The 25,896-nt window shown below is 38.8% G+C and overlaps 1 pseudogene across 1 annotated transcript; it reads right to left on the reverse strand.

The window, feature by feature from the left end:
* Window positions 1–13,982: 13,982 nt before the first annotated feature.
* Window positions 13,983–17,416, reverse strand: LOC112629068 (annotated as a pseudogene). The gene is made up of 2 exons (XR_003120519.1): window positions 14,541–17,416; window positions 13,983–14,176 (listed from the first exon to the last, which is right to left on the reverse strand). The product of XR_003120519.1 is annotated as a dedicator of cytokinesis protein 11-like (transcript).
* Window positions 17,417–25,896: the final 8,480 nt, after the last annotated feature.

Here is a 25,896-nt window from a genome sequence, read left to right on the forward strand (position 1 = left end):
TCCAGGAGTTGGGAGCTGAGTGTTGGCCCCCTAAAAACTCCCAGAAATGAAATCAGTTGGCTGAATTCACCTTATACCACAATCAAACCCTCAAGTTCATCAAATAGGAAAAAAAGAAAAAAATCCAGAGGACAGCAACCTAAAAGATTGAAGGTGGATAAGCTCACAAAGATGAGAAAGTATCACCACAAGAACTGTGACAACACAAAAAGCCAGAGTGCCTTCTTTCCTCCAAACAACCACATCACCATTCCAGCAAGGGTTCTAAACCAGGCTCAAATGGCTAAATGACAGAAATAGAATTCAGAACATGGATAGGAATGAAGATCATTGAGCTACAGGAGTACATTGAAACCCAATCCAAGGAAGCTAAAAATCATATTAAAACAATGCAGGTTTTGGACTGTAGGAAAGACTTTAAAAACAAAAAATTAAAATTAAAAGAAAACACTGCTGGAGCTGACAGACAAAATAGCCAGTAGAGAAAAAAATGTAACTGGCCTGATAGAGCTGAAAAACAGACTATAAGAATTTCATAATGCAATCACAAATATTTATAGCATAATAGACCAAGTGGAGAAAAGACTATCAGAGCTCAAAGACTAGCTTTCTGAAATAAGACAATCAGACAAGAATAGAGAAAAAAGAATGAAAAGGAATGAAGAAAACCTCCAAGAAATATGAGATTACATAAAGAGAGCAAGTCTATGGCTCACTGGTGTTCTTGAAAGAGAATCAACTTGGGGAGAATGGAACCAGCTTGGAAAATATATTTCAGTATATTATCCATGAGAACTTCCCCAACCTAGCCAGAGAGGCCAACATTCAAATTCAGGAAATGCAGAGAACACCAGTAAGATACTTCACAAGAAAATCATCCCCAAGACACATAATTGTCAGATTCTCCAAGGTCTAAATGAAAGAAAAAAATGTTAAAGTCAGCTAGAAGAAAGGTCATCTACAAAAAGAAGCCCATCAGACTAAGAGTGGACTTCTCAGCAGAAATCTTACAAGCCAAAAGAGACTGGTGGTCAGCATTAAACACTCTTAAAAAGAAAGAAATTCCAACCCAGAATTTCATATCTGGTCAAACTAACTTTCATAAGCAAAGGAAAAATAAGATCCTTTTCAGACAAGCAAATGCTGAGGAAATTCATTACCAGCAGACCTGCCTTACAAGAGCTCCTGAAGGAAGTGCTAAATATGGAAAGAAAAGACCATTACCAGACACTACAAAAACACACTGAAGTACACAGACCAGTGACACTATAAAGCAACCACACAAACAAGTCTGCAAAACTACCAGCTAACATCATGTTACATCATGCACACATACCAATACTAATCTTAAATGTAAATGGGCTAAATACCCCAATTAAAAGACACAGAGGAGTAGGCTGGATAAAGAACCAAGACCCATTGGTATGCAGTCTTCAAGAGACTCATCTGACATGCAATGGCACACATAGGCTCAAAATAAAGGGATGGAGGAAAATCTACCAAGCACATAGGAAACAGAAAAAAAGCAGGGGTTGCAATCCTAGTTTCTGACAAAACAGACTTTAAATCAACAAAGATCATACTAAACAAAGAAGGGCATTACATAATAGTAAAGAGTTCAATTCAACAAGAAGATCTAACTATTCTAAATATGTATACATCCAACACAGGAACACACAGATTCATAAGTTCTTAGAGACCTTTGAAGAGACTTAGACTCCCACACAATAGTAGTAGGAGAATTTAATAGTAGTAGGAGACTTTAATATTAAACAGATCAAGACCGAAAATTAACAAAGAAACTCAGGACCTGAACTCAGCACTGAATCAAATGGACCTGATAGACATCTACAGAACTCTCCACCCCAAAACAGTAGAATATTCATTCTTCTCATTACAAAATAAGACCTACCCTAAAATCAATCACATAATTAGAAGTAAAATATTCCTCAGCAAAAGCAAAAGAACTGAAATTATAACAAATAATCTTTCAGACTACAGTACACTCAAATTAAAAATAAAGACTAAGAAATTAACTCAAAACCATACAATTACATGGAATTTGAATAACCTGCTCCTGAATGACTTTGGGGTAAATAATGACATTAAGGCAGAAATCAAGAAGTTCTTTGAAACTAATGAGAACAAAGATACAACATACCAGAATCTCTGGGACACAGCTAAGGCAGCATTAAGAGGGAAACTTATAACACTGAATGCCCACATCAAAAAGTTAGAAAGATCTCAAGTTAACAAACTAACATCACAACTAAAAGAACTAGAGGACCAAGAGCAAACAAATTACAAAGATAGAAGAAAGTAAGAAATATAACCAGAATCAGAGCTGAATGAAAGGAGATTGAGACATCAAAAAAACATTCAAAAGATCAATGAATCCAGGAGTTGGCTTTTTGAAAAAATTAAAATAAAATGGATAGACCACTAGCTAGACTAATAAAGAAGAAGGGAGTTTTCTCTTTAATAACACAATCAGAAATGACAAGGGGGATATTACCACTGAAACTAAAGAAATATAAACAACCATCAGAGGGTAGTAGGAACACCTCTATGCACACAAACTAGAAAATCTAGAAGAAATGGATAAATTCCTGGACACATGCAACTTCCCAAGACTGAACCAGGAAGAAATTGAATCCATGAAAAGACCAATAACAGGGTCTGAAATTTAGTCAGTAAAAAATAGCCTACCAACCAAAAAGAAGCCCAGGACAAGAAGGATTCAGAACTGAATTCTACTAGATGTACAAAGAAAAGCTGGTGCCATTCCTGTTGAAACAATTCCAAAATATTGAGGAGGAGGGACTCCTCCCTAACTCATTCTATGAGGCCAGCATTATCCTGATACCAAAACCTGGCAGAGATACAACAAAAAAAGAAAATTTCAGGCCAATATCTTTGATGAACATTGATGTAAAAAATTCTCAACAAACTACTGGCAATTTGAATCCAGCAGCATATCAAAAAGCTTATCCACCATGATCGAGTAGGTTTTATCCCTGGAATGCAAGGTTGGTTCAACACAAATCAATAAACATGATTCATCACATAAAGACGACAAAAGACAAAAACCACATGATTATCTCAACAGATGTGTAAAGGGCTTTCAATAAAATTCAACATCCATTCATGTTAAAAACTGTCAACAGGCTGGGTGCAGTGGCTCATGCCTGTAATCCCAGCATTTTGGAAGGCTAAAGCATGTGGATCACTTGACATCAGGAGTTTAAGACCAGCCTGGAAAATATGGTGAAACTCCATCTCTACTAAAAATACAAAAATTAGCCAGGCATTGTAGCATACACCTGTAATCCTAGCTACCTGGGAGGCTGAGGCAGGAGAATTGCTTGAACCCAGGAGGCAGAGGTTGCGGTGAGCCAAGAACATGCCATTGCACTCCAGCCTGGGTGACAAAAGTGAAACTCCATCTCAAAAAAAAAAAAACAAACAAAAAAGAGACAGAGGAAGTTAAACTATTCCTATTTGCATACAGCATAATCCTATATCTAGGAAACCCCATGCTGTCACCCCAAGAGCTCTTTAAGCTAATAAACTACTTCAGCAAAGTCTCAGGATACAAAATCAATGTGCAAAACTCACTAACATTCCTATACACCAACAGTCAAGCCAACAGCCAAATGTGGAATGCAATCCAATGCACAGTTGCCACAAAAAGAATAAAATACCTAGGAATATAGCTAACCAGGGAGGTGAAAGATCTCTACAAGGAGAACTACAAAACACTGCTCAAAGAAATAAAATATTGCTGGCCAGGCATGGTGACTCAGGCCTGTAATCCCAGCACTTTGGAAGGCTGAGGTAGGTGGATCACTTGAGGTCAGGAGTTCGAGACCAGCCTGGCCAACATGGTGAAACCCCATCTTTACTAACAATACAAAAATTAACTGGGTGTGGTGGTGCATGTCTGTAATCCCAGCTACTTGGGAGGCTGAGGCAGGAGAATCACTTGAACCTGGGAGGTGGAGGTTGCAGTGAGCCAAGATCATGCCATTGCACTCCAGGTAGGGTGACAGAGTGAGACTCCATCTTGAAAAAAAAAAAGGAAAAAGAAATCAGAGACTACACAAATAAATGGAAAAAGATTCCATGAACAGGAAGATTCAATATCATTAAAATGGCCATACTACCCAGAGCAATTTATAGATTCAATGCTATTCCCATTAAACTACCATTGACACTCTTTACAGAACTAGAAAAAACTATTTTAAAATTCATATGGAACCAAAAAAGACCCCTAGTAGCCAAGGCAATTCTAAGCAAAAAGAACATAGCTGGAGGCATTATTCTACTTGACTTAAACTGTACTAGGAAACGAGAGTAATCAAAACAGCATGGTACTGGTACAAGAACAGATACATAGACCAATGGAACAGAATAGAGAACTGAGAAATAACCCTGCACACCTACAACTATCTGATCTTCAACAAACCTGACAAAACAAGCAATGGGGAAAAAATCCCCTATGCAGCAAATGGTCCTGGGATAACTGGCTAGCCATATGCAGAAGATGGAAACTGGACCCCGTCCTCACCCCATATACAAAAATTAAATCAAGATGGATTAAAGACTTAAATGTAAAACCCAAAACTATTTGTAAAAAAACCTGAAAAACAACCTAGGCAATATGATTCTGGACGTAGAAATGGGTAAAGATTTCATTTTGAAGGCACCAAAAAATTGCAACAAAGGCAAAAAAAATGACAAATGGAATCTAATTAAACTAAAGGGCTTCTGCACAGCAAAGGAAACTATCAACAGAGTGAACAGACAACCTACAGAATTAGAGAAAAATTTTGCAAACTATGCATCTGACAAAGGTCTAATATCCAGCATCTATAAACAACTTAAATTTACAAGAAAAAGACAAACAACCCCAACAAAAAGTGGCAAAGGACATGAGCAGAGACTTTTCAAAGGAAGGCATACATGTGGCCAACAATCATATGAAAAAAAAGTTTAACATCACTGATCATTAGAGAAATGCAAATCAAAACCACAATGGGATACCATCTCACACCAGTGAGAATGGCTATTAAAAAGTCAAAAAATAACAGATACTGGCAAGCTTGTGGAGAAAAAGGAATGCTTATACACTGTTAGTGGGAGTTTAAATTAGTTCAACCACCGTGGAAGACAGTGTGGCAATTCCTCAAAACCTAGAAACAAATACCATTAGACCCAGCAACCCCATTACTGGGGTACCCCAAAAAATATAAATTGCCCTATTATAAAAACACATGCACATGTATGCTCATTGTAGCACTATTCACAATAGCAAAGACATGGAATCAACCTAAATGCCCATCAATGGTAGACTAGACTGAGAAAATGTGGTACATATACACCATGGAATACTAGGCAGCCATAAAAAAGAACAAGATCATGTCCTATGCAGGAACATGGATGAAGCTGGAGGCTATTATCCTTAACAAACTAACACAGGAACACAAAGTCAGCCACATGTTCTCACTTATAAGTGGGAGCTAACTGATGAGACCACATGTACACATAGAGGGAAATAACAAACACTGGGGCCTGTTGGTGGGTGGAGAGTGGGAGGAGGGAGATGATCCAGAGAAATAACAAATGGGCATGAGTCTTAATACCTGGGTAATGAAATATTCTGTACAACCAACCCCCATGACACAAGTTTACCTATATAATAAGTCTGCACATGTACCCCTGAACCTAAAATAAAAGTTTAATAAAATAAATGTTTTATAGACTTCACCAGAGAAGCCATCATGTTCCAGGCTTTTCTTTGTTGGGAGATTTTTGACTACTTATTCAATCTCCTTATTTATTGGTCTATTCAGATTTTCTATTTCTTCATGATTCAGTCTCAATAGGTTATATATTTACAGAAATTTATCTATTTATTCTAGGTTATTCAATTTGTTGGCATATGATTATTCATAGTAGTATTTAACGATCCTTTGCATGTTGGTGGTATTAGTTATATCCTCTTTTATATACAGTTTTATTTATTTGAGTTTTTTTCTCTTAGTCTAACTAAAGATGTGTCAATTTTGTTAATTTTTTCAAAAAAATAACTCAGTGTCAGATCTATTTTATTGTTTTTCCATTCCTGATTTCATTTATTACTGCTTCGGTTTTCATTATTTCCTTCCTTTTTCTGACTTTGGGCTTAATTTTTATGTTTTCTAGTGATTTGAAGAATAAAATTGTATACTTTATTTCTTTATTCTTAATACAGACATTTATGTCTATAATCTTTCCTCTTAGTTTTGCTGAATCCAATAAGTTTGGGTATGTTTTCTTTCCTTTGTCTCGAGATTTTTGTTTTCCTTTAGATTTCTTTTTTAACCCACTGCTTGTTCAAGACAGTGTTGCTTAATTTCCACATATTTGTGAATTCTCCAATTTTTTCATGTTATTGACTTCTATTTTCATACTATTATGGTCAGAAAAAAAAAAAACTTGATATAATTTCTATCTTCTGGAATTTGCTAAGTCTTGTTTTGTGACCTAATGTATCATCTATCCTGCAGAATGTTTCTTGTGCCCTTAAAAAGGACATGTGTTTTGCTGCTATAGTATTACATGTACAGAACACACAGTGTCTGTTAGGTTAGTCTATAATATTGTTCAAATTTGCTGTTTTTTAATTGATTTTATTTCTGGATGATCCACCCATTGTTGCAAGTCGGGTATTGAGTGCCCTACTATTATTATATTACTGTCGATTTCTCCCTTCAGTTTTGTTATTATTTGCTTTATAAATTTAGGTGGTCCAAAGTTGGGTGCATGTATATTTATAATTATTATACCCTCTTGATAAATTGACTATTATTGTATAATAATCTTCTTTGTCTCTGTTGACAGCTTTTTACTTAAAGTCTATTTTGTTTGATATAAATATAGTCACCCCATACTGTTTTGGTTACTGTTTGCATGAAATATCTTTCCCTTCCTTCACTTTCAATTCATGTGTGTTCTTAAAGCTAAAGTGAGTCTTTTGTAGGTAGCATATAGTAGCATCTTGCTTTTTTTATCTAGTCAGCCACTTTGTCTTTTGATTCAAGAATTCAATCCATTTGCCCAGTTCCAAGATGGCCAAATAGGAACAGCTCCAGTCTACAGCTCCTGGCGTGAGGGACGCAGAAGACAGGTGATTTCTGCATTTTCAACTGAGGTACCAGGTTCATCTCGTGGAGGCTTGTTGGACAGTGGGTGCAGCCCACAGAATGTAAGCTGAAGCAGGGCGGGACATTGCCACACCTCACCCAGGAAGCACAAGGGGTTGGGGAATTCCCCTTCCTAGCCAAGGGAAACCATGAAAGACGGTACCTGGAAAATCGGGACACTCCCACCCTAATACTGCACTTTTACAATGGTCCTAGCAAACGGCACACCAGGAGATTATATCCCACGCCTGGCTTGGAGGGTCCCACTCCCACAGAGCCTCGCTCACTGCTAACACAGCAGTCTGAGATTGAACTGCAAGGCAGTAGTGAGGTTGGTGGAGGGGCGTCCACTATGCTGAGGCTTGAGTACGTAAACAAAGTGGCCGGGAAGCTTGAATTGGGTGGAGCCCACCACAGCTCAAGGAGGCCTGTCTGCCTCTGTAGACTCCACCACTGCGGGCAGGGCATAGCTGAACAAAAGGCAGCAGAAACTTCTGCAGACTCAAACGTCCCTGTCTGACAGCTTTGAAGAGAGTAGTGGTTCTCCCAGCATGGAGTTTAAGATCTGAGAACAGACAGACTACCTACTCAAGTGGGTCCCTGACCCCTGAGTAGTCTAACTGGGAGACATGTCCCAGTAGGGGCCGACTGACACCTCATGTAGCTGGGTGTATCCCTCTGAGACAAAGCTTCCAGAGGAAGGATCAGGCAGCAACAATTGTTGTTCTGCAATATTTGCTGTTCAGCAGTCTCCGCTGGTGATACAAAGTAAACAAGGTCTGGAGTGGACCTCCAGCAAACTCCAACAGACCTGCAGCTGAGGGGCCTGACTGTTAGAAGGAACACTAACAAACAGAAAGGACATCCACACCAAAACCCCATCTGTACGTCACCATCATCAAAGACCAAAGGTAGACAAAACCACAGAGACGGGGAAAAAGTAGTTCAGAAAAGCTGAAAATTCTCAAAATCAGAGTGCCTCTTCTCCTCCAAAGGCACGCAACTCCTCGCCAGCAATGGAACAAAGCTGGATGGAGTATGACTTTGATGAGTTGAGAGAAGAAGGCTTCAGATGATCAGTAATAACGAACTTCTCCAAGCTAAAGGAAGATGTTCCAACCCATCACGAAGAAGCTAAAAACTTGAAAAAAGATTGACAAATTACTAACTAGAATGAACAGCATAGAGAAGACCTTAAATGAACTGATGGAGCTGAAAACCATGGCACGAGAATTATGTGATGCATGCACAAGCTTCAGTAGTCGATTCGATCAAGTGGAAGAAACGGTATCAGTGACTGAAGATCAAATGAATGAAATGAAGGGAGAAGAGAAGTTTAGAGGAAAAAAAGAGTAAAAAGAAACGAACAAAGCCTCCAAGAAATATGGGACCATGTGAAAAGACCAAATCTACATCAGATTGCTGCACCTGAAAGTGATGGGGAGAATGGAACCAAGCTGGAAAACACTCTTCAGGATATTATCTAGGAGAACTTCCCCAACCTAGCAAGGCAGGCCAACATTCAAATTCAGGAAATACAGAGAATGCCCCAAAGATATTCCTCGAGAAGAGCAACTCCAAGACACATAATTGTCAGATTCACCAAAGTTGAAATGAAGGAAAAAATATTAAGGGCAGCCAGAGAGAAAGGTCAGGTTACCCACAAAGGGAAGCCCATCAGACTAACAGCTGATCTCTCAGTAGAAACTCTATAAGCCAGAAGAGAGTGGGGTCCAATATTCAACATTCTTAAAGAAAAGAATTTTGAATGCAGAATTTCATGACCAGCAAAACTAAGCTTCATAAGTGAAGGAGAAATAAAATCCTTTAGAGACAAGCAAATACTGAGAGATTTTGTCACCACCAGGCCTGCCTTACAAGAGCTCCTGAAGGAAGCACTAAACATGGAAAGGAAAAACCGGTACCAGCCACTGCAAAAACATGTCAAATTGTAAAGACCATTGATGCTAGGAAGAAACTGTATAAACTAATGAGCAAAATAACCAGCTAACATGATAATGACAGGACCAAATTTACACATAACAATATTAACCTTAAACATAAACAGGCTAAATGCCCCAATTAAAAGACACAGACTGGCAAATTGGATAAGGAGTCAAGACCCATCATTGTGCTATATTCAGGAGACCCATCTCACGTGCAGAGACACACATAGGCTCAAAATAAAGGGATGGAGGAAGATCTACCAAGAAAATGGAAAACAAAAAAAAGCAGGAGTTGCAATCCTAGTCTCTGATAAAACAGATTTTAAACCATCAAAGATCAAAAGAGACAAAGAAGGCCATTACATAATGGTAAAGGGATCAATTCAACAAGAAGAGCTAACTATCCTAAATATATATGCACCCAATACAGGAGCACCTAGATTCATAAAGCAAGTTCTTAGAGACCTAAAAAGAGACTTAGACTCCCATACAATAATAATGGGAGAAGTTAACACCCCACTGTCAACATTAGACAGATCAATGAGACAGAAAGTTAACAAGGATATCCAGGAAATGAACTCAGCTCTGCACCAAGTGGACCTAATAGACATCTACAGAACTCTTCACCCCAAATCAACAGACTATACATTCTTCTCAGCACCACATCACACTTATTCCAAAATTGACCACATAGATGGAAGTAAAGCACTTCTCAGCAAATGTAAAAGAACAGAAATTATAACAAACTGTCTCTCAGATGACAGTGCAATCAAACTAGAACTCAGGATTAACAAACTCACTCAAAACCGCTCAACTACATGGAAACTGAACAACCTGCTCCTGAATGACTACTGGGTAAATAACGAAATGAAGGCAGAAATAAAGATGTTCTTTGAAACCAATGAGAACAAAGACACAACATACCAGAATCTCTGGAACACACTTAAAGTAGCGTGTAGAAGGAAATTTATAGCACTAAATGCCCACAAGAGAAAGCAGGAAAGATCTAAAATCGACACCCAAAGATCACAATTAAAAGAACTAGAGAAGCAAGAGCACACATATTCAAAAGCTAGCAGAAGACAAGAAATAATTAAGATCAGAGCAGAATTGAAGGAGATAGAAACCCCAAAAACTCTTCAAAGAAATCAATGAATCCAGGAGCTGGTTTTTTGAAAAGATCAATAAAATTGATAGACTGCTAGCAAGACTAGTAAAGAAGAAAAGACAGAAGAATCAAATAGATGCAATAAAAAACGATAAAGGGGATATCACCAATGATGCCACAGAAATACAAACTACAATCAGAGAATACTATGAACACCGCTACACAAATAGACCCGAAAATCTAGAAGAAATGGATAAATTCCTAGACACTTACACCCTCCCAAGACTAACCCAGGAAGAAGTTGAATCCCTGAATAGACCAATAATAGGCTCTGAAATTGAGGCAATAATTAATAGCCTGCCAACCAAAAAAAGTCCAGGACAGATGGATTCACAGTCGAATTCTACCAGAGTTACAAAGAGGAGCTGGTACCATTTCTTCTGAAACTATTCTAATCGACAGAAAAAGAGCGAATCCTCCCTAACTCATTTTATGAGGCCAGCATCATCCTGATATCAAAACCTAGCAGAGACATACACACAAAAAAAGAGAATTTTAGACCAATATCCCAGATGAACATTGATGCAAAAATCCTCAATAAAATACTAGCAAGCTGAATCCAGCAGCACATTAAAAAGTTTATCTAGCACGACCATGTTGGCTTCATCCCTGGGATGCAAGGCTGTTTCAACATACACAAATCAATAAACGTGATCCATCATATAAACAGAACCAAAGACAAAAACCACATGGTTATCTCAATAGTTGCAGAAAAGGCCTTCGACAAAATTCAACAGCCCTTCATGCTAAAAACTCGAACAAACTAGGCATTGATGGAACGTATCTCAAAATAGTAAGAGCTATTTATGACAAACCCACAGCCAACATCATACCCAATGGGTGAAAACTGGAAGCATTCCCTTTGAAAACCAGCACAAAATAAGGATGCCCTTTCTCACCACTCCTATTCAACATAGTGTTGGAAGTTCTGGCCAGGGCAATCAGGCAGGAGAAAGAAATAAAGGGTATTCATTTAGGAAAAGAGGATATAAAATTTTATATACAGTCATGTCTTCCCTGTTTGCAGAAGACATGACTGTATATTTAGAAAACCCTATCATCTCACCCCAAAATCTCCTTAAGCTGATAAGCAACTTCAGCAAAGTCTCAGGATACAAAATCAATGTGCAAAAATCACAAGCATTCTTACACACCAGTAACAGACAAACAGAGAGCCAAATCATGAATGAACTCCCATTCACAATTGCTTCAAAGAGAATAAAACACCTAGGAATCCAACTTACAAGGGATGTGAAGGACCTTTTCAAGGAGAACAACAAACCACTGCTCAATGAAATAAAAGAGGACACAAACAAATGGAAGAACATTCCATGCTCATGGATAGGAAGAATCAATATGGTGAAAATGGCCATACTGCCCAAGGTAATTTATAGATTCAATGCCGCCTCCATCAAACTACAAATGACCTTCTTCATAGAATTGGAAAAAACTACTTTGAAGTTCATATGGAATCAAAAAAGAGCTCACATTGCCAAGACAATCCTATGCAAAAAGAACAATGCTGGAGGCATCATGCTACCTGACTTCAAGCTATACTACAAGGCTACAGTAACCAAAACAGCATGGTATTGGTACCAAAACAGAGATATAGACCAATGGAACAGAACAGGGCCCTCAGAAATAATACCACATATCTATAACCATCTAATCTTTGACAAACCTGACAAAAACAAGAAATGGGGAAAGGTGCTGGGAAAACTGGCTAGCCATATGTAGAAAGCTGAAACTGGATCCCTTGCTTACATCTTATACAAAATTTAATTCAAGATGGATTAAAGACTTAAATGTTAGACCTAAAACCATAAAAACCCTAGAAGAAAACCTCGACAATACCATTCAGGACATAGGCATGGGCAAAGACTTCATGACTAAAACACCAAAAGCAATGGGAACAAAAGCCAAAATAGACAAATGGGATCTAATTAAACTGAAGAGCTTCTGCACAGCAAAAGAAACCACCATCAGAGTGAACAGGCAACCTACCACATGGGAGAAAATTTTTACAATCCACCCATCTGACAAAGCACTAATAGCGAGGATCTACAAAGAACTTAAACAAATTTACAAGAAAAAATCAACCCCATCATAAAGTGGGTGAAGGATATGAACAGACACTTCTCAAAAGAAGATATTTATGCAGCCAATAGACACATGACACATGAAAAAATGCTCATCATCACTGGCCATCAGAAAAATGCAAATCAAAACCACAATTAGATACCATCTCACACCAGTTAGAATGGCAATCATTAAAAAGTCAGGAAACAACAGATGCTTGAGAGGATGTGGAGAAATAGGAACACTTTTACACTATTGGTGGGACTGTAAAATATTTCAACCATTGTGGAAGACAGTGCGGCGATTCCTCAAGGATCTAGAATTGGAAATACCATTTGACCCAGACATTACTGGGTGTATACCCAAAGGAATATAAATCATGTTGCTATAAAGACACATGCACACGTATGTTTATTGCAGCACTATTTACAATAGCAAAGATTTGGAACCAACCCAAATGTCCAACAATGATAGACTGGATTAAGAAAACGTGGCACATATACACCATGGAATATTATGCAGCATTAAAAAAGGATGAGTTCATGTCCTTTGCAGGGACACAGATGAAGCTGGAAACCATCATTCTGAGCCAACTATCGCAAGGACAGAAAACCAAACACCGCATGTTCTCTCTCATAGGTGGGAATTGAACAATGAGAACACTTGGACACAGGGTGGGGAACCTCACACACCAGGGCCTGTCGTAGGGTGGGGGCAGGGGGAAGGGATAGCATTAGGAGACATACCTAATATAAATGACAAGTCAATGGGTGCGGCACACCAACATGGCACATGTAAACATATGTAACAAACCTGCACATTGTGCACATGTACCCTAGAACTTAAAGTATAATTTAAAAAGAATTTAATTAATTTAAGTCTAAAGTAAGTATTAATAGGTTAAAAACTTACTACTGTCATTTTGTTAATTGTTTTCTTGGTTTTTTTTAGCTCCTTTGTTCCTTCTTCCTCTCTTGTTGTCTTGTTTTGTGATTTTATTATCTTTTTTTTAGTATGCTTTGATTCCTTTCTCTTTATTTTTGTGTATCTACTACAGGTTTTTTTCTTTGTGGTTTCTATGAGGCTTAAATAAAATAGCTTATAGTTATAACTGTCTATTTTAAGCTGATAAAAACTTAACTTTGACCACATAGAAAAACTATTCTTTAACTTCTCATCCTCCCGTATTTTGTTATTGATGTCACAATTTACATTTTTTTTGCTAAGTTCAAAGTATTATTTCCTTCACTTCTAATTACAAATAAGTTTTACCTTTTATTGTATTTCATTTTACAATTTTACACAGTACCACTATTGTTTCAAGAAATAATTAAGCAAATTGAACTACTGTTTTTGAGCTCTATTTTTCAGCATATAGATTTACCTAAAAAAGTACAAACCAAGCACAGTGGTGCAATTTTCCAGGGACTTTCAAATTACTTAAATATTTACAAATATATAACCCCTCTGCTGGAACACATGAAAATTTTGGTGTTGAGAAGAAACACTCCATGTATATGAAATCTTTAAATGTCAACATTTGCACAGTTCCAAATACTCCCGAGAAAGGTCAGTCTTACTGTCATTTACCTCTGCATTTTTTCACACTTCAGTGTATCTTGGGGAACCATAACCTCGGTTACTCGATGTACCACTAATTGCACAAAATATATGTAATGTGTTGCTAATCCAGGGAGAATGCATTGTGTCTTCTTGTAATATCTGCTCGTGGATAATGTCAAATAATTCTTTTATTATGTTTCTGAAATTTGACTTTAGCCCTTCATGGTACTCAACTTGATCTTCTTTTTTTGTTTGTTTGTTTGTTTGTTTGTTTGTTTGTTTGTTTTGGTTTTTTTGGGGGGTTTTTTTTTTTTTTGAGATGGAGCCTCGCTCTGTCGCCCAGGTTGGAGTGCAGTGACGGGATCTCAGCTCACTGCAAGCTCCGCCTTCCGGTTCACGCCATTCTCCTGCCTCAGCCTCCCGAGTAGCTGGGACTACAGGCGCCCGCTACCTCGCCTGGCTAGTTTTTTGTATTTTTTTAGTAGAGACGGGGTTTCACCGTGTTAGCCAGGATGGTCTCGATCTCCTGACCTTGTGATTCGCCCGTCTCGGCCTCCCAAAGTGCTGGGATTACAGGCTTCACCCACCGCGCCCGGCCAACTTGATCTTCTTTAATTAGCCACTCATTTAGTTCAAGTGCAATGCTGCATGCTTGTATGAATTTCCTAAACATGTCTTTCAACTCACTTTCTTAGATGGATACTTGCTAGCTTGGCTGTCATTTAAGAAAGCCCTTGCTTATGCTAATAGACCTGCATTGACCTGCAGGGAAACACAGCCCTGCAATTTAAGTTGGAGCTGAATCATGTCCATGTCAACCGAGGAGCAAAGCTTTTGAAGAATCTGCAGTTTTATCTTTTATTTCATCAGTGGCAACATCAATTGGTTTTAAATTAATCTGCTGTTTACAGTTAATAGGGATCCTCTTCTTCACATAGGGAAATGAGTTTGAAGTTGTCAATTTTACGGCATTGCACTGTTCTTCCGTACAACCCTGCTTTTTGCCTGAAAAAGTGTAAGGAGCCACAAAAACAAATCTGCTGATACTATGATTTTTCAAACTCATTCTTTCTTTCTGTGAGTTCTTTGTCATCAAAATAAGGCTTCACATAAGTAACTTGCTTGTGAGCATATTTTGGATCAAGCTCTTTGGCATTTACCTTGTCTGTATCCTGAATTATTTTGACATTCTCCATACCAAATTTTTCACCATAAAGTTTAACAAGTCTCAGGGAAATTTCTGAGAAGCCAGTGAGCTTTGGTTCTTTATAGATGTAAAGATGTTCCATCTTCTTCTTCAAAAAAAGACTGGCCATAAAGGCAACCCTGAAGAAAGTGCCTAAAAGTCTTTTTTTTTTTTTTTGTATGCATAACTTCCAGAATTTTTGTGTAAGCTCCATGAAGAGTTCTATAAACTTGAGTACATTTCTTAAACCCATGATTTTTCTCATAAATTGGAATGATCAACTTGGAAATCTCAGAAATTATTTCATAAAGTTTCACCTTCCATAAGCTATCCACACATTGTTCTAGCAACTCCAGCAAGACTTCTTCACTATAATGGACATCCATCATCCCAGCATCTTCTTTCATTGCTCCTTCTTCATCTATATTGGGAGTAAGTTTCTTGAAGGGTGAACATCCATTAAGAAATTTTTTTTTTAAATGAAGAAACTCTGGAACTAGAGCTGCTACATGGACATTACACATTGCAGCCTCTGAAAAATCTCCATTTTTTACATGAATGTTGGCCATGCTATCAAGTCAGGTTTTCCTGAGCTCTGGGATACTTGCATAGGACTTGGTTAAGCTACAGTGGAGATCAATTCACATTTCAGGGTCTTTCTCATGCTCCTTCATTTGGGCAGTGGCCATAAGAACAATGCAGATTCTCTTGGTCAAGTCTTTGACTTATGTGGGAAAGGCAGTTGCTTTCATAGGTCTGTCACTATTTGCAAAATTATTGATAATGAATAAAGACTCCTGAAATCTTGATCTTCCACTTAGTGTTACATCAGCTATCAGGTGGCTTACAGCAATTATTATCTATAGATGTGTCCTCTAAACGGTCTTCCTTTTGGTATACTCAAAGTTGTTTCTCAACAAAAGATACAAAAATGCAGATGTTTCATTTCTGGTTGAGTTAATCTTCAATGTGCAGCACTTTAAAACCTCATAGCAAAATGCAGCACACATGTTTACTCTTCCTTTGAAAAAGTCTGAAGGAAACTTACTGATGAAAGCTCTCAGTGAGGCAAATACATGTTTCAGCAACACTTCAGATTGTCCATTTTTAAGAAAAGCAAGATGAATATCAAACATCTTTTTCATTAATGGGTTGTGATCATCATTATTTAAAAGTTGGGTCTTGAAGCCCTGATGGAAAATGACATGGTATCTAGTACTGTTAGGGAAATTTCAGTAGCTGTATTACCTTCAAGAAGTTCCTGGTGGAAAATGTCTGTTCAGTTGTTCTAGAACTGTGATTAAGTGTAAATGAACTTTCTAGGCTACTAAGATGCTGAAGCCGGGTCTGCATTGTCCCTGATCTGTTTCAAAGGGCAGGCATGGTTTGTGATTTTTGGTCTATTCTGAAGTGTTTTGACAGCCAGGCATCATGCACCTTGCTATGTTTCTTTTCCCCATATATCTAAAGTGAAACAAGCATACTTCTAAAAGTACAAAAATGTGTATGATCTCCTGAGGAGATACTTTATTCCAGTAAGTTAAGAGAGTATCTTCCAAAATCACTTTTACTATATACAGGTAGCACATCAAGAGGCTTCTGATTTCATACTGATCCAGGCAGTTATACTGGGATACGCTACTCCTTGTAGAACTCTGTCGGGTATTTTCAACAGCTGGAAGTTTCCCGATCTGGAAATCCTGTTGCTCCTTCTGGGATAAGGAAACCTCTTGAATCTTCTCTCTTAATTCCATGTCCATTTTGAAAAGACCCATAAGCAGCGCCTTTGTCAGTGCTCAGACTCCCTTTATTGTCAGGTGAAGTAAAGCCATATGGAAACTCATCTCTGGATGTAGAATTAGGCATAGCTGCACAAGAATACAAGGTAGTTTGACCTGCTAATCGCTGTATATTTTCCAAAAGCACTCCAACAAAGGGGAGGTACAATTGTGCTATTTTGGCTTGTTGGTTCTTGTGCTGGTATCTTGTGTCAAATGCATGTTTTATCAAAATGTTCTTTATGACAGAGATAGCTGTATATCTGATCTCATAATTGTCCTGAAGAGCAATGGAAGTTTCCCTCAGAAGTAGACCAAACAAGAAGTGATGCTTGCAATACTCAACTGATAAACTGTATTCAAGAATCAAGAATCTTGAATACAGTTTAGGTTTTGCAAATGCCATTGGCAAATTCAGAGGAATGTAATGTTCGTGATTGCAGATTGTTTGCAGAAATTCAAACTTGTATTCAGCCAGAACATTAGGATCTTTGGGGCTGAATCCAGATATATAGTCAAATTGAAAACAAATCCTCTATCCATTAGTGTCAAACAGCACTTCAGGAAGCTAGTCAAACTGTAATTCACATTTCTGGACTCATTGGGAATCTCCGCATACAGAATAGTCACATGGTTATTGCAAGAAGCAGTGAATGTAAGGCATGATGATATGCCTCAGGAAATCTCTGGCCTCAGGGAAGCTTAATCTTACTCTCTTTCAACAAGTATGTGGCCATCAACTTTGCAATTATTTCAAAGAAAAACCATGAGTACTTTAGCAATGTGTTTATTGCTAAAAAATCTGCAGACTGTTTCAATAGTGCTATCATCGTAGCAGCCAGGGTTTTACATATCAGCTGAGCCTAAGAAGCACTTGGTTTTTCAGGTCCGAAGCAATACTTTATGAATGATCTTAAATAACTATCCAAGCCTTCTTCATGGCACTTTGATACAATATGTAAGAGAACCATGGTGCAGTTGATAGGAACATCATCTTCATGGATCATATTTGTGAGAACTCAGAAGAGTTGCCTAAGAATTACAGGTAGAAACTGTATCATGACTTGGATCTCCATGGCATGCAAAGACTTTAAGTATTTAATGAGCTCCCCTGGAACTTCTTTCGAGCCTGACTGAATCAGCTGGCAATGATGGAAGAATTTGTGCAAATGCAGATCTTAAGTGTAAATGGTAGATTCTAAGTGGCTTTTAATCTTCCACAAACGCTTTGCACCATCTACCTGTTTAATACCCATGTTACATTGTCTTCTTGATTATCCATCATTCAGATTCAAGTAGCCTGGGGGAAGATTGGCAGAAACTGGCAGCTGCTGCCCAAATGTGATGATTATACCATCTTTCAGCAAAGGTACCAAAATTCAACTGGAGTTTCAACTGTGTCTTGCTTTTTGGTTGTTCCCTTTGTGATAATTTCACAACTTACATGATAAAAAGTGAAAAGCAAATGATGTTTTTGATGGAAGTGAATGCGAAGCTCAATTTTAATGTCATCATAGAACTCTGGGTTTTGATTGTGATGCGAGACAACAGCATAAGCATTTGTGGTAAAAACAGACCCTGCAGGTTTTCCATAAACACACTTTAGAGCACTAGCATCACTTTCATCTGAATCCTGGAATTCCATACAGACTGAAATGTTCCTTGCCTTGGCAAATGTTTTCTAGCTATCGTGTTTTAATTGCAAGGGATATACATACAAATGGTTGTTGTAAATAGTAAATGGATAACAATATTTTGTCATTTCTGGAACAAACTTTTCAACCTCCATAGTAATATTTTGGCACTGGGGCAGGCTTGGAACATGGGTCTGCAGAAGTAGGCCCAATGCTGGGGCAGGCCTTGAATCTGGGGCTGCAGGGACTGACCTGAAGCCTGAGACTGTAGGGGCTGGCCTTGTGCCTGTGTTCACTGGAGCAGGCCTGGTGCTGGGATCCACAGCGAACTCTGCTCACTACACTCTCCTTCCCTCATGTGGTGGGTCTCTTTCTGCATTGCACTGTTTAAGTTTGGGGGAGCAGTGATGCTGGCAACATGGAACTGTCCTTCCTACCCTCTTAAATGTGCTTTTCTTATTTCCATGCTCTAGCCAGGTGCTGTAATCTCTCATCTGGATTCGTTGGCTCTTACAAAGGTATTTTTGTACATAAGTGGTTGCTCAAATTGATGTTTCTTCAAGGGGATGACTGCTAGAAACTCATATTCTGCCATCTTGCTGACGTCAGCTCCTCTAATACCCAAGACAGCAGATGAACAAGTGTTTTTTTCAGATAGAGCTCTGGACTTGAGGTTTTTTTAAATAGAGACTTCATACAAAAGATCTCCAGTCTGTCTACATTTTCAAACATAGAATCTATAATTCAGTGACTGTCGGGTTCTCAAAAAACTATTAGTTCTTTACCCATCAATCCCAGAAGATTCATTAATCAGGGAATAATTGAGATACATCACCAGGCTAGGGGTTCTCTACCATCAATGAACAGAAGAGGAGGTATATAGTCCCAGCATTTCTCCCCTCATCTTTGTACCCTCTCCTCCCTAGATGATTCTGTTCACTCCAAGGATAAAGGTGGAGAAATCTATTAGAAACAAAACAACATAGCCTGGATAAGACAAATCCAGGGAAAGATGGGTTGTGATGCTTTCCTACTTCATTAACCTACTTTAAATAAAATGTTTAATCTTAAATATGTTCTGATTACTCTGGAATTAAGCTTAGAACCCTCTTCCTAAAGAAGGAAATATGGCTTAGAAAAATAACAAATTTATAACCAATCATTGCAGGCACCCACTGGACTTGGAAAACCATAGATGCACAGGAACACTTTGTACTGTTTTTGCAACTTTCCTGTAAGTCTGAAATTATCTCAAAACAAAAAGTTTTAGAAAAAAATTCATAGATCTGAGGTTGTCAAAGGTCTAGGAAATGAGAATATCTAGTGTTTAATTAGAGCTTTTTGCATTGCTAACATATAAATTCCTCTGAACCCTTCCCAATTTTTGGGTAAACTCAACTACACATAAAAATGACAGTGAGGGCCGGGCGCGGTGGCTCACGCCTGTAATCCCAGCACTTTGGGAGGCCGAGGTGGGCGGATCACAAGGTCAGGAGATCGAGACCATGGTGAAACCCCATCTCTACTAAAAATACAAAAAATGAGCCGGGCGCAGTGGCGGGCGCCTGTAGTTCCAGCTACTCGGGAGGCTGAGGCAGGAGAATGGCGTGAACCCAGGAGGCGGAGCTTGCAGTGAGCCAGGATCGCGCCACTGCACTCCAGCTTGGGCGACAGAGCGAGACTCCGACTCAAAAAAAAAAAAAAAAAAAAAAAAATGACAGTGAGAGTGAGCAGTTGAGTCTCACCCCTGGGTAACTGTCATGAAGGAAAGAACACATGTGAAATAGCAAGATAATCCATAAATCATTCTAATTCAGCAGAGAGTGTAGAGGAATATAAAGAACCACAAGGATCTGCAATCATGGGAACCACTTTATGTTTCCACAGGATGTAAAATAAAGATTTGAGACAACATTATATGGATATTCAGGAATCAGGCCCCCACAGTGGTTGGCATTTGGTCCACATGTTAGAAGTTCTTAGTTCAGTGTGGTATTTGGTAAATGTTATCTATTGACAGTATTGTTTAAAATTGGAGCACAGGTAGGAAGGTCCATCTGTGGCAACATAGGAAGGAGAAACAGCCAGGACCTGGCAAGTGATCTGCCCAGTAGTTTCTAGGGGAAATACTGGGGAAAGGAGAAACTGCAAAACTCAAAGGATCATCCACGACATTCAGCAGCCTCAGGCAAAATTCCAGAATCAGTTTTTACCAAGATGAGCCTAAGGTGAATTGTAGAATCTCAAGAATAGATAACTCACTAGCTTAAAATTCATGCTTAAAACTCCAGATAGGCAAGTGAGCAAGGAGTTTTTCTGAAGGATACCTGCCCTAGGTTTGCAAGGCTATGACTGAGGTTATCATTCTATTTTAGAGAGATTCAGTAATGCCTGAATTCTACCACTTACCTCTTCCACATTTGTGGTTCTCAACTAGAGTACCAATGCACATAGGACTCACAGCCAAATAAGAAATAAAATACCAAATTATTAATGCTTGGGCAAGCAAATGATACTCCCTGTTGCTGGTCTTCCCAGTTAAATTGAAAGAATATTATCTTCAAAAAATGGTGCTGGGACAAATGGATATCCACATGCAAAAGAATAAAGTTGTACTCCTATCTCACACTATATACAAAATTAACTCAAAAAGATCAAAGACCTAAATTTGAGAGCCAAAATGTAATAGAGTCTAATTCTAGCTTTTGATGTTTGACTGTGAATAACTTTTAAGCCTCATCCATGACTTTTCCCTTCTTCCACACGTCTGGGAAAGCTGATAAAGCTCAGATGCTCTCACCTTTAGTGTCTTCAGGGAATTGAAATTGAAACACATAAGCTCCTGCTTGTGTGCAAGAAACCTCGCCCTGGCCCAATCCCCTACAATAGAAATCTCTAGCCAGTTTCATTTCCTTGCCTTTCAATCCATTTACAGACAAGCTTGAGAAGCCTACCCTGCTTTAACCCAAAATCCTCACAAGTAATAAAACTTTTCACACTGTTGGGGGGGGTGTGTGTGTGTGTGTGTATGATCATCAGTCTTGACATTCAAATCAAATTGTGAGTGGTAATCTAGCCTGTATCTATGGAGTAGTCACAAAAGTTGATACTGTGAGCCAGATTGTATCGATGTTGACCACCACCACTGGGGATCTTCCTTCTCTTGCTCTTAACTGGGTACAAACCATTGCATGTAGCAGGTAGGATATTTCCTCTGCTTGCTAGCAAGCTTGCACTTTGAGTTGTGCTGTACTACGCAACATGTGTCGAGTCCTACGAAACCTCTGTTAAAAATTTAGCCGAAATAGGCCGGGTGCGGTGGCTCATGCCTGTAATCCCAGCACTTTGGGAGGCCAAGACGAGTGGATCACAAGGTCAGGAGATCAAGACGATCCTGGCTAACACGGTGAAACCCTGTCTTTACTAAAAATGCAAAAAATTAGCTGGGCGTGGTGGTAGATGCCTGTAGTCCCAGCTACTCGGGAGGCTGAGGCAGGAGAATGGCGTAAACCTGGGAGGCAGAGCTTGCAGTGAGCCAAGATCTCGCCATTGCACTCCAGCTTGGGCAACAGAGCCAGACTCCATCTTAAAAAAAAAAAAAAAATTAGCTGAAGGAGGTCAGAAGTTTTTATATTTGCATTTGGGGATAAAAGTACAGCATTGGGGCCCTCCATAAAGTGGTCTTGGTTCATGTGTCTCAGGCTGGACCTATCTGTGTATCTTAGAATACAGCTGTACCAGGTGCTGGGTTCTGGTAAAAGACTCTTACCCTGTAATCAGCTGGTTGTATCTCAACCTGGCACTGTCTCCTGGTCTATAAAATGCTTTTGGGAAAGACTATACTCTATGCAAGATATACTCCATAAGTGGTTGCTCATAAAAGAACAATCATTACGAAGAGATTTTGTTGTTGTTGTTGTTGCTGTTGTCATTGTTTTTTACTTCAGTGACTCTGGTAGGTGTAAAGACTATCTCACTGTGGCTTTCTTTTTTTTATTGTATTTTAAGTTCTGGGATACATGTGCACAATGTGCAGATTTGTTATATGTGCCATGTTGGTTTGCTGCACCCATCAACTCGTCATTTACATTAAGTATTTCTCCTAATGCTATCCCTCCCCCAGGCCCCCACCCCACAACAGGCCCCAGTGTGTGATGTTCCTCGCCCTATGTCCAAGTGATCTCATTGTTCAATTCCCACCTATGAATGAGAACATGTGGTGTTTGGTTTTCTGTCCTTGTGATAGTTTGCTGAGAATAATGGTTTCCAGCGTCATCCATGTTCCTGCAAAAGACATGAACTCATCCTTTATTATGACTGCATAGTATTCCATGGTGTATATGTGCCACATTTTCTTAATCCAGTCTATCATTGATGGACATTTGGGTTGGTTCCAAGTCTTTGCTATTGTGAATAGTGCCACAATAAACAAACGTGTGCATGTGTCTTTATAGTAGCATGATTTATAATCCTTTGGGTATACACCCAGTAATGGGATCACTGGGTCAAATGGTATTTCTAGTTCTAGATCCCTGAGGAATCACCACACTGTCTTCCACAATGGTTGAACTAATTTACACTCCCACCGACAGTGTAAAAGCGTTCCTATTTCTCCACATCCTCTCAAGCATCTGTTGTTTCCTGACTTTTTAATGATTGCCATTCTAACTGGTGTGAGACGGTATCTCATTGTGGTTTTGATTTGCATTTCTCTAATGATCAGTGATGATGAGCATTTTTTCATAAATTTGTTGGCTGCATAAATGTCTTCTTTTGAGAAGCATCTGTTCATATCCTTTGCACACTTTTTGATGGGATTGTACGGTTTTTTTTCTTGTAAATTTGTTTAAGTTCTTTGTCGATTCTGGATATTAGCCCTTTGTCAGATGGATAGATTGTAAAAATTTTCTCTCATTCTGTAGGTTGCCTGTTTACTCTGATGATAGTTTCTTTTGCTGTGCAGAAGCTCTTTAGTTTAATTAGATCCCATTTGTCTATTTTGGCTTTTGTTCCCATTACTTTTGGTGTTTTAGTTATGAAGTCTCTGCCAATGCCTATGTCCTGAATGGTATTGCCTAGGTTTTCTTCTAGGGTTTTTATGGTTTTAGGTCTTACATTTAAGTCTTTAATCCATCTTGAGTTAATTTTTGTATAAGGTGTAAGGAAGGGGTTCATTTTCAGCCTATGGCTAGCCAGTTTTCCCAGCAACATTTATTAAATAGGGAATCCTTTCCCATTATTTATTTTTGTCAGGTTTGCCAAAGATTAGATGGTTGTAGATGTGTGGTGTTATTTCTGAGGCCTCTGTTCTGTTCCATTGGTCTATATATCTGTTTTGGTACCAGTACTATGCTGTTTTGGTTACTGTAGCCTTGTAGTATAGTTTGAAGTCAGGTAGCGTGATGCCTCCAGCTTTGTTCTTTTGGCTTAGGATTGTCTTGGCTATGCAGGCTCTTTTTTGGTTCCATATAAACGTGAAAGTAGTTTTTTTTTCCAATTCTGTGAAGAAAGTCATTAATAGCTTGATGGGGATAGCATTGAATCTATAAATTACTTTGGGTAGTATGGCCATTTTCACGATATTGATTCTTCCTATCCATAAGCTTGGAATGTTTTTCCATTTGTTTGTGTCCTCTCTTATTTCATTGAGCGGTTGTTTGTAGTTCTCCTGGAAGAGGTCCTTCACATCCCTTGTAAGTTGAATTCCTAGGTATTTTATTCTCTTAGTAGAAATTGTGTGTGGGAGCTCACTCATGATTTGGCTCTCTGTTGGTCTATTATTGGTGTATAGGAATGCTTGTGATTTTTGCACATTGATTTTGTATCCTGAGACTTTGCTGAAGTTGCTTATCAGCTTAAGGAGATTTTGGGGTGAGATGATAGGGTTTTCTAAATATACAATCATGCCACCTGCAAACAGGGACAATTTGACTTTTTTCCTAATTGAATACCCTTATTTCTTTCCCTTGCCAGATTGCCCTGGTCAGAACTTCCAATACTATGTTAAATAGGAGTGGTGAGAAAGCGCATCCTTATTTTGTGCCAGTTTTCAAAGGGAATGCTTCCAGTTTTTGCCCATTCAGTATGATACTGGCTGTGGGTTTGTCATAAATAGCTCTTATTATTTTGAGATACATTCCATCAATACCTAGTTTATTCAAGTTTTTAGCATGAAGGGCTGTTGAATTTTGTTGAAGGCCTTTTCTGCATCTATTGAGATAATCATGTAGTTTTTGTCGTTGGGTCTGTTTATGTGATGGATTATGTTAATTGATTTGTGTATGTTGAATCAGCCTTGCATCCCAGGGATGAAGCCAACATGATCGTGTTAGATGAGCTTTTTGATGTGCTGCTGGATTCGGTTTGGAGTATTTTATTTAGGGTTTTCGCATCGATGTTCATCATGTATACTGGCCTACAATTTTCTTTTTTTGTTGTGTCTCTGCTAGGTTTTGATATCAGGATGATGCCGGCCTCATAAAATGAGTTAGGGAGGATTCCCTCTTTTTCTATTGTTTGGAATAATTTCAGAAGGAATAGTACCAGATCCTCTTTGTAACTCTGGTAGAATTCGGCTGTGAATCCATCTGTCCTGGACTTTTCTTGGTTGGGAGGCTGTTAGTTATTGCCTCAATTTCAGAACCTGTTACTGGTCTATTCAGAGATTCAACTTCTTCCTGGTTTAGTTGGGAGGGTGTATGTGTCTAGGAATTTATCCATTTCTTCTAGATTTTCGGGTTTATTTGCATAGAGGTGTTTTTATAGTATTCTCTGATTGTAGTTGGTATTTCCATGGGATCTGGGTGATATCCCCTTTATCATTTTTATTGCACCTATTTGATTATTCTCTCTTTTATTCTTTATTAGTCTGGCTAGCGGTCTATCGACTTTGTTGATCTTCTCAAAAAACCAGCTCCTGGAGTCATTGATTTTTTGAAGGGTTTTTGTGGTCTCTTTTTTTTTTTTTGAGATGGAGTCTCGCTTTGTGGCCCAGGCTGGAGTGCAGTGGCCAGATCTCAGCTCACTGCAAGCTCTGCCTCCCGGGTTTATGCCATTCTCCTGCCTCAGCCTCCCGAGTAGCTGGGACTACGGGTGCCCACCACCTCACCTGGCTAGTTTTTTGTATTTTTTAGTAGAGACAGGGTTTCACCGTGTTAGCCAGGATGGTCTTGATCTCCTGCCCTCGTGATCTGCCCGTCTCGGCCTCCCAAAGTGCTGGGATTACAGGCTTGAGCCACCGCACCCGGCGGTTTTTGGGGTCTCTATCTCTTTCAGTTCTGCTCTGATCTTATTATTATTTCTTGCCTTCTGCTAGCTTTTGAATTCGTTTGCTCTTGCTTCTCTAGTTCTTTTAA

Source organism: Theropithecus gelada, chromosome 7b (genome assembly GCF_003255815.1).
Source record: "Theropithecus gelada isolate Dixy chromosome 7b, Tgel_1.0, whole genome shotgun sequence".
Taxonomy (NCBI): domain Eukaryota; kingdom Metazoa; phylum Chordata; class Mammalia; order Primates; family Cercopithecidae; genus Theropithecus; species Theropithecus gelada.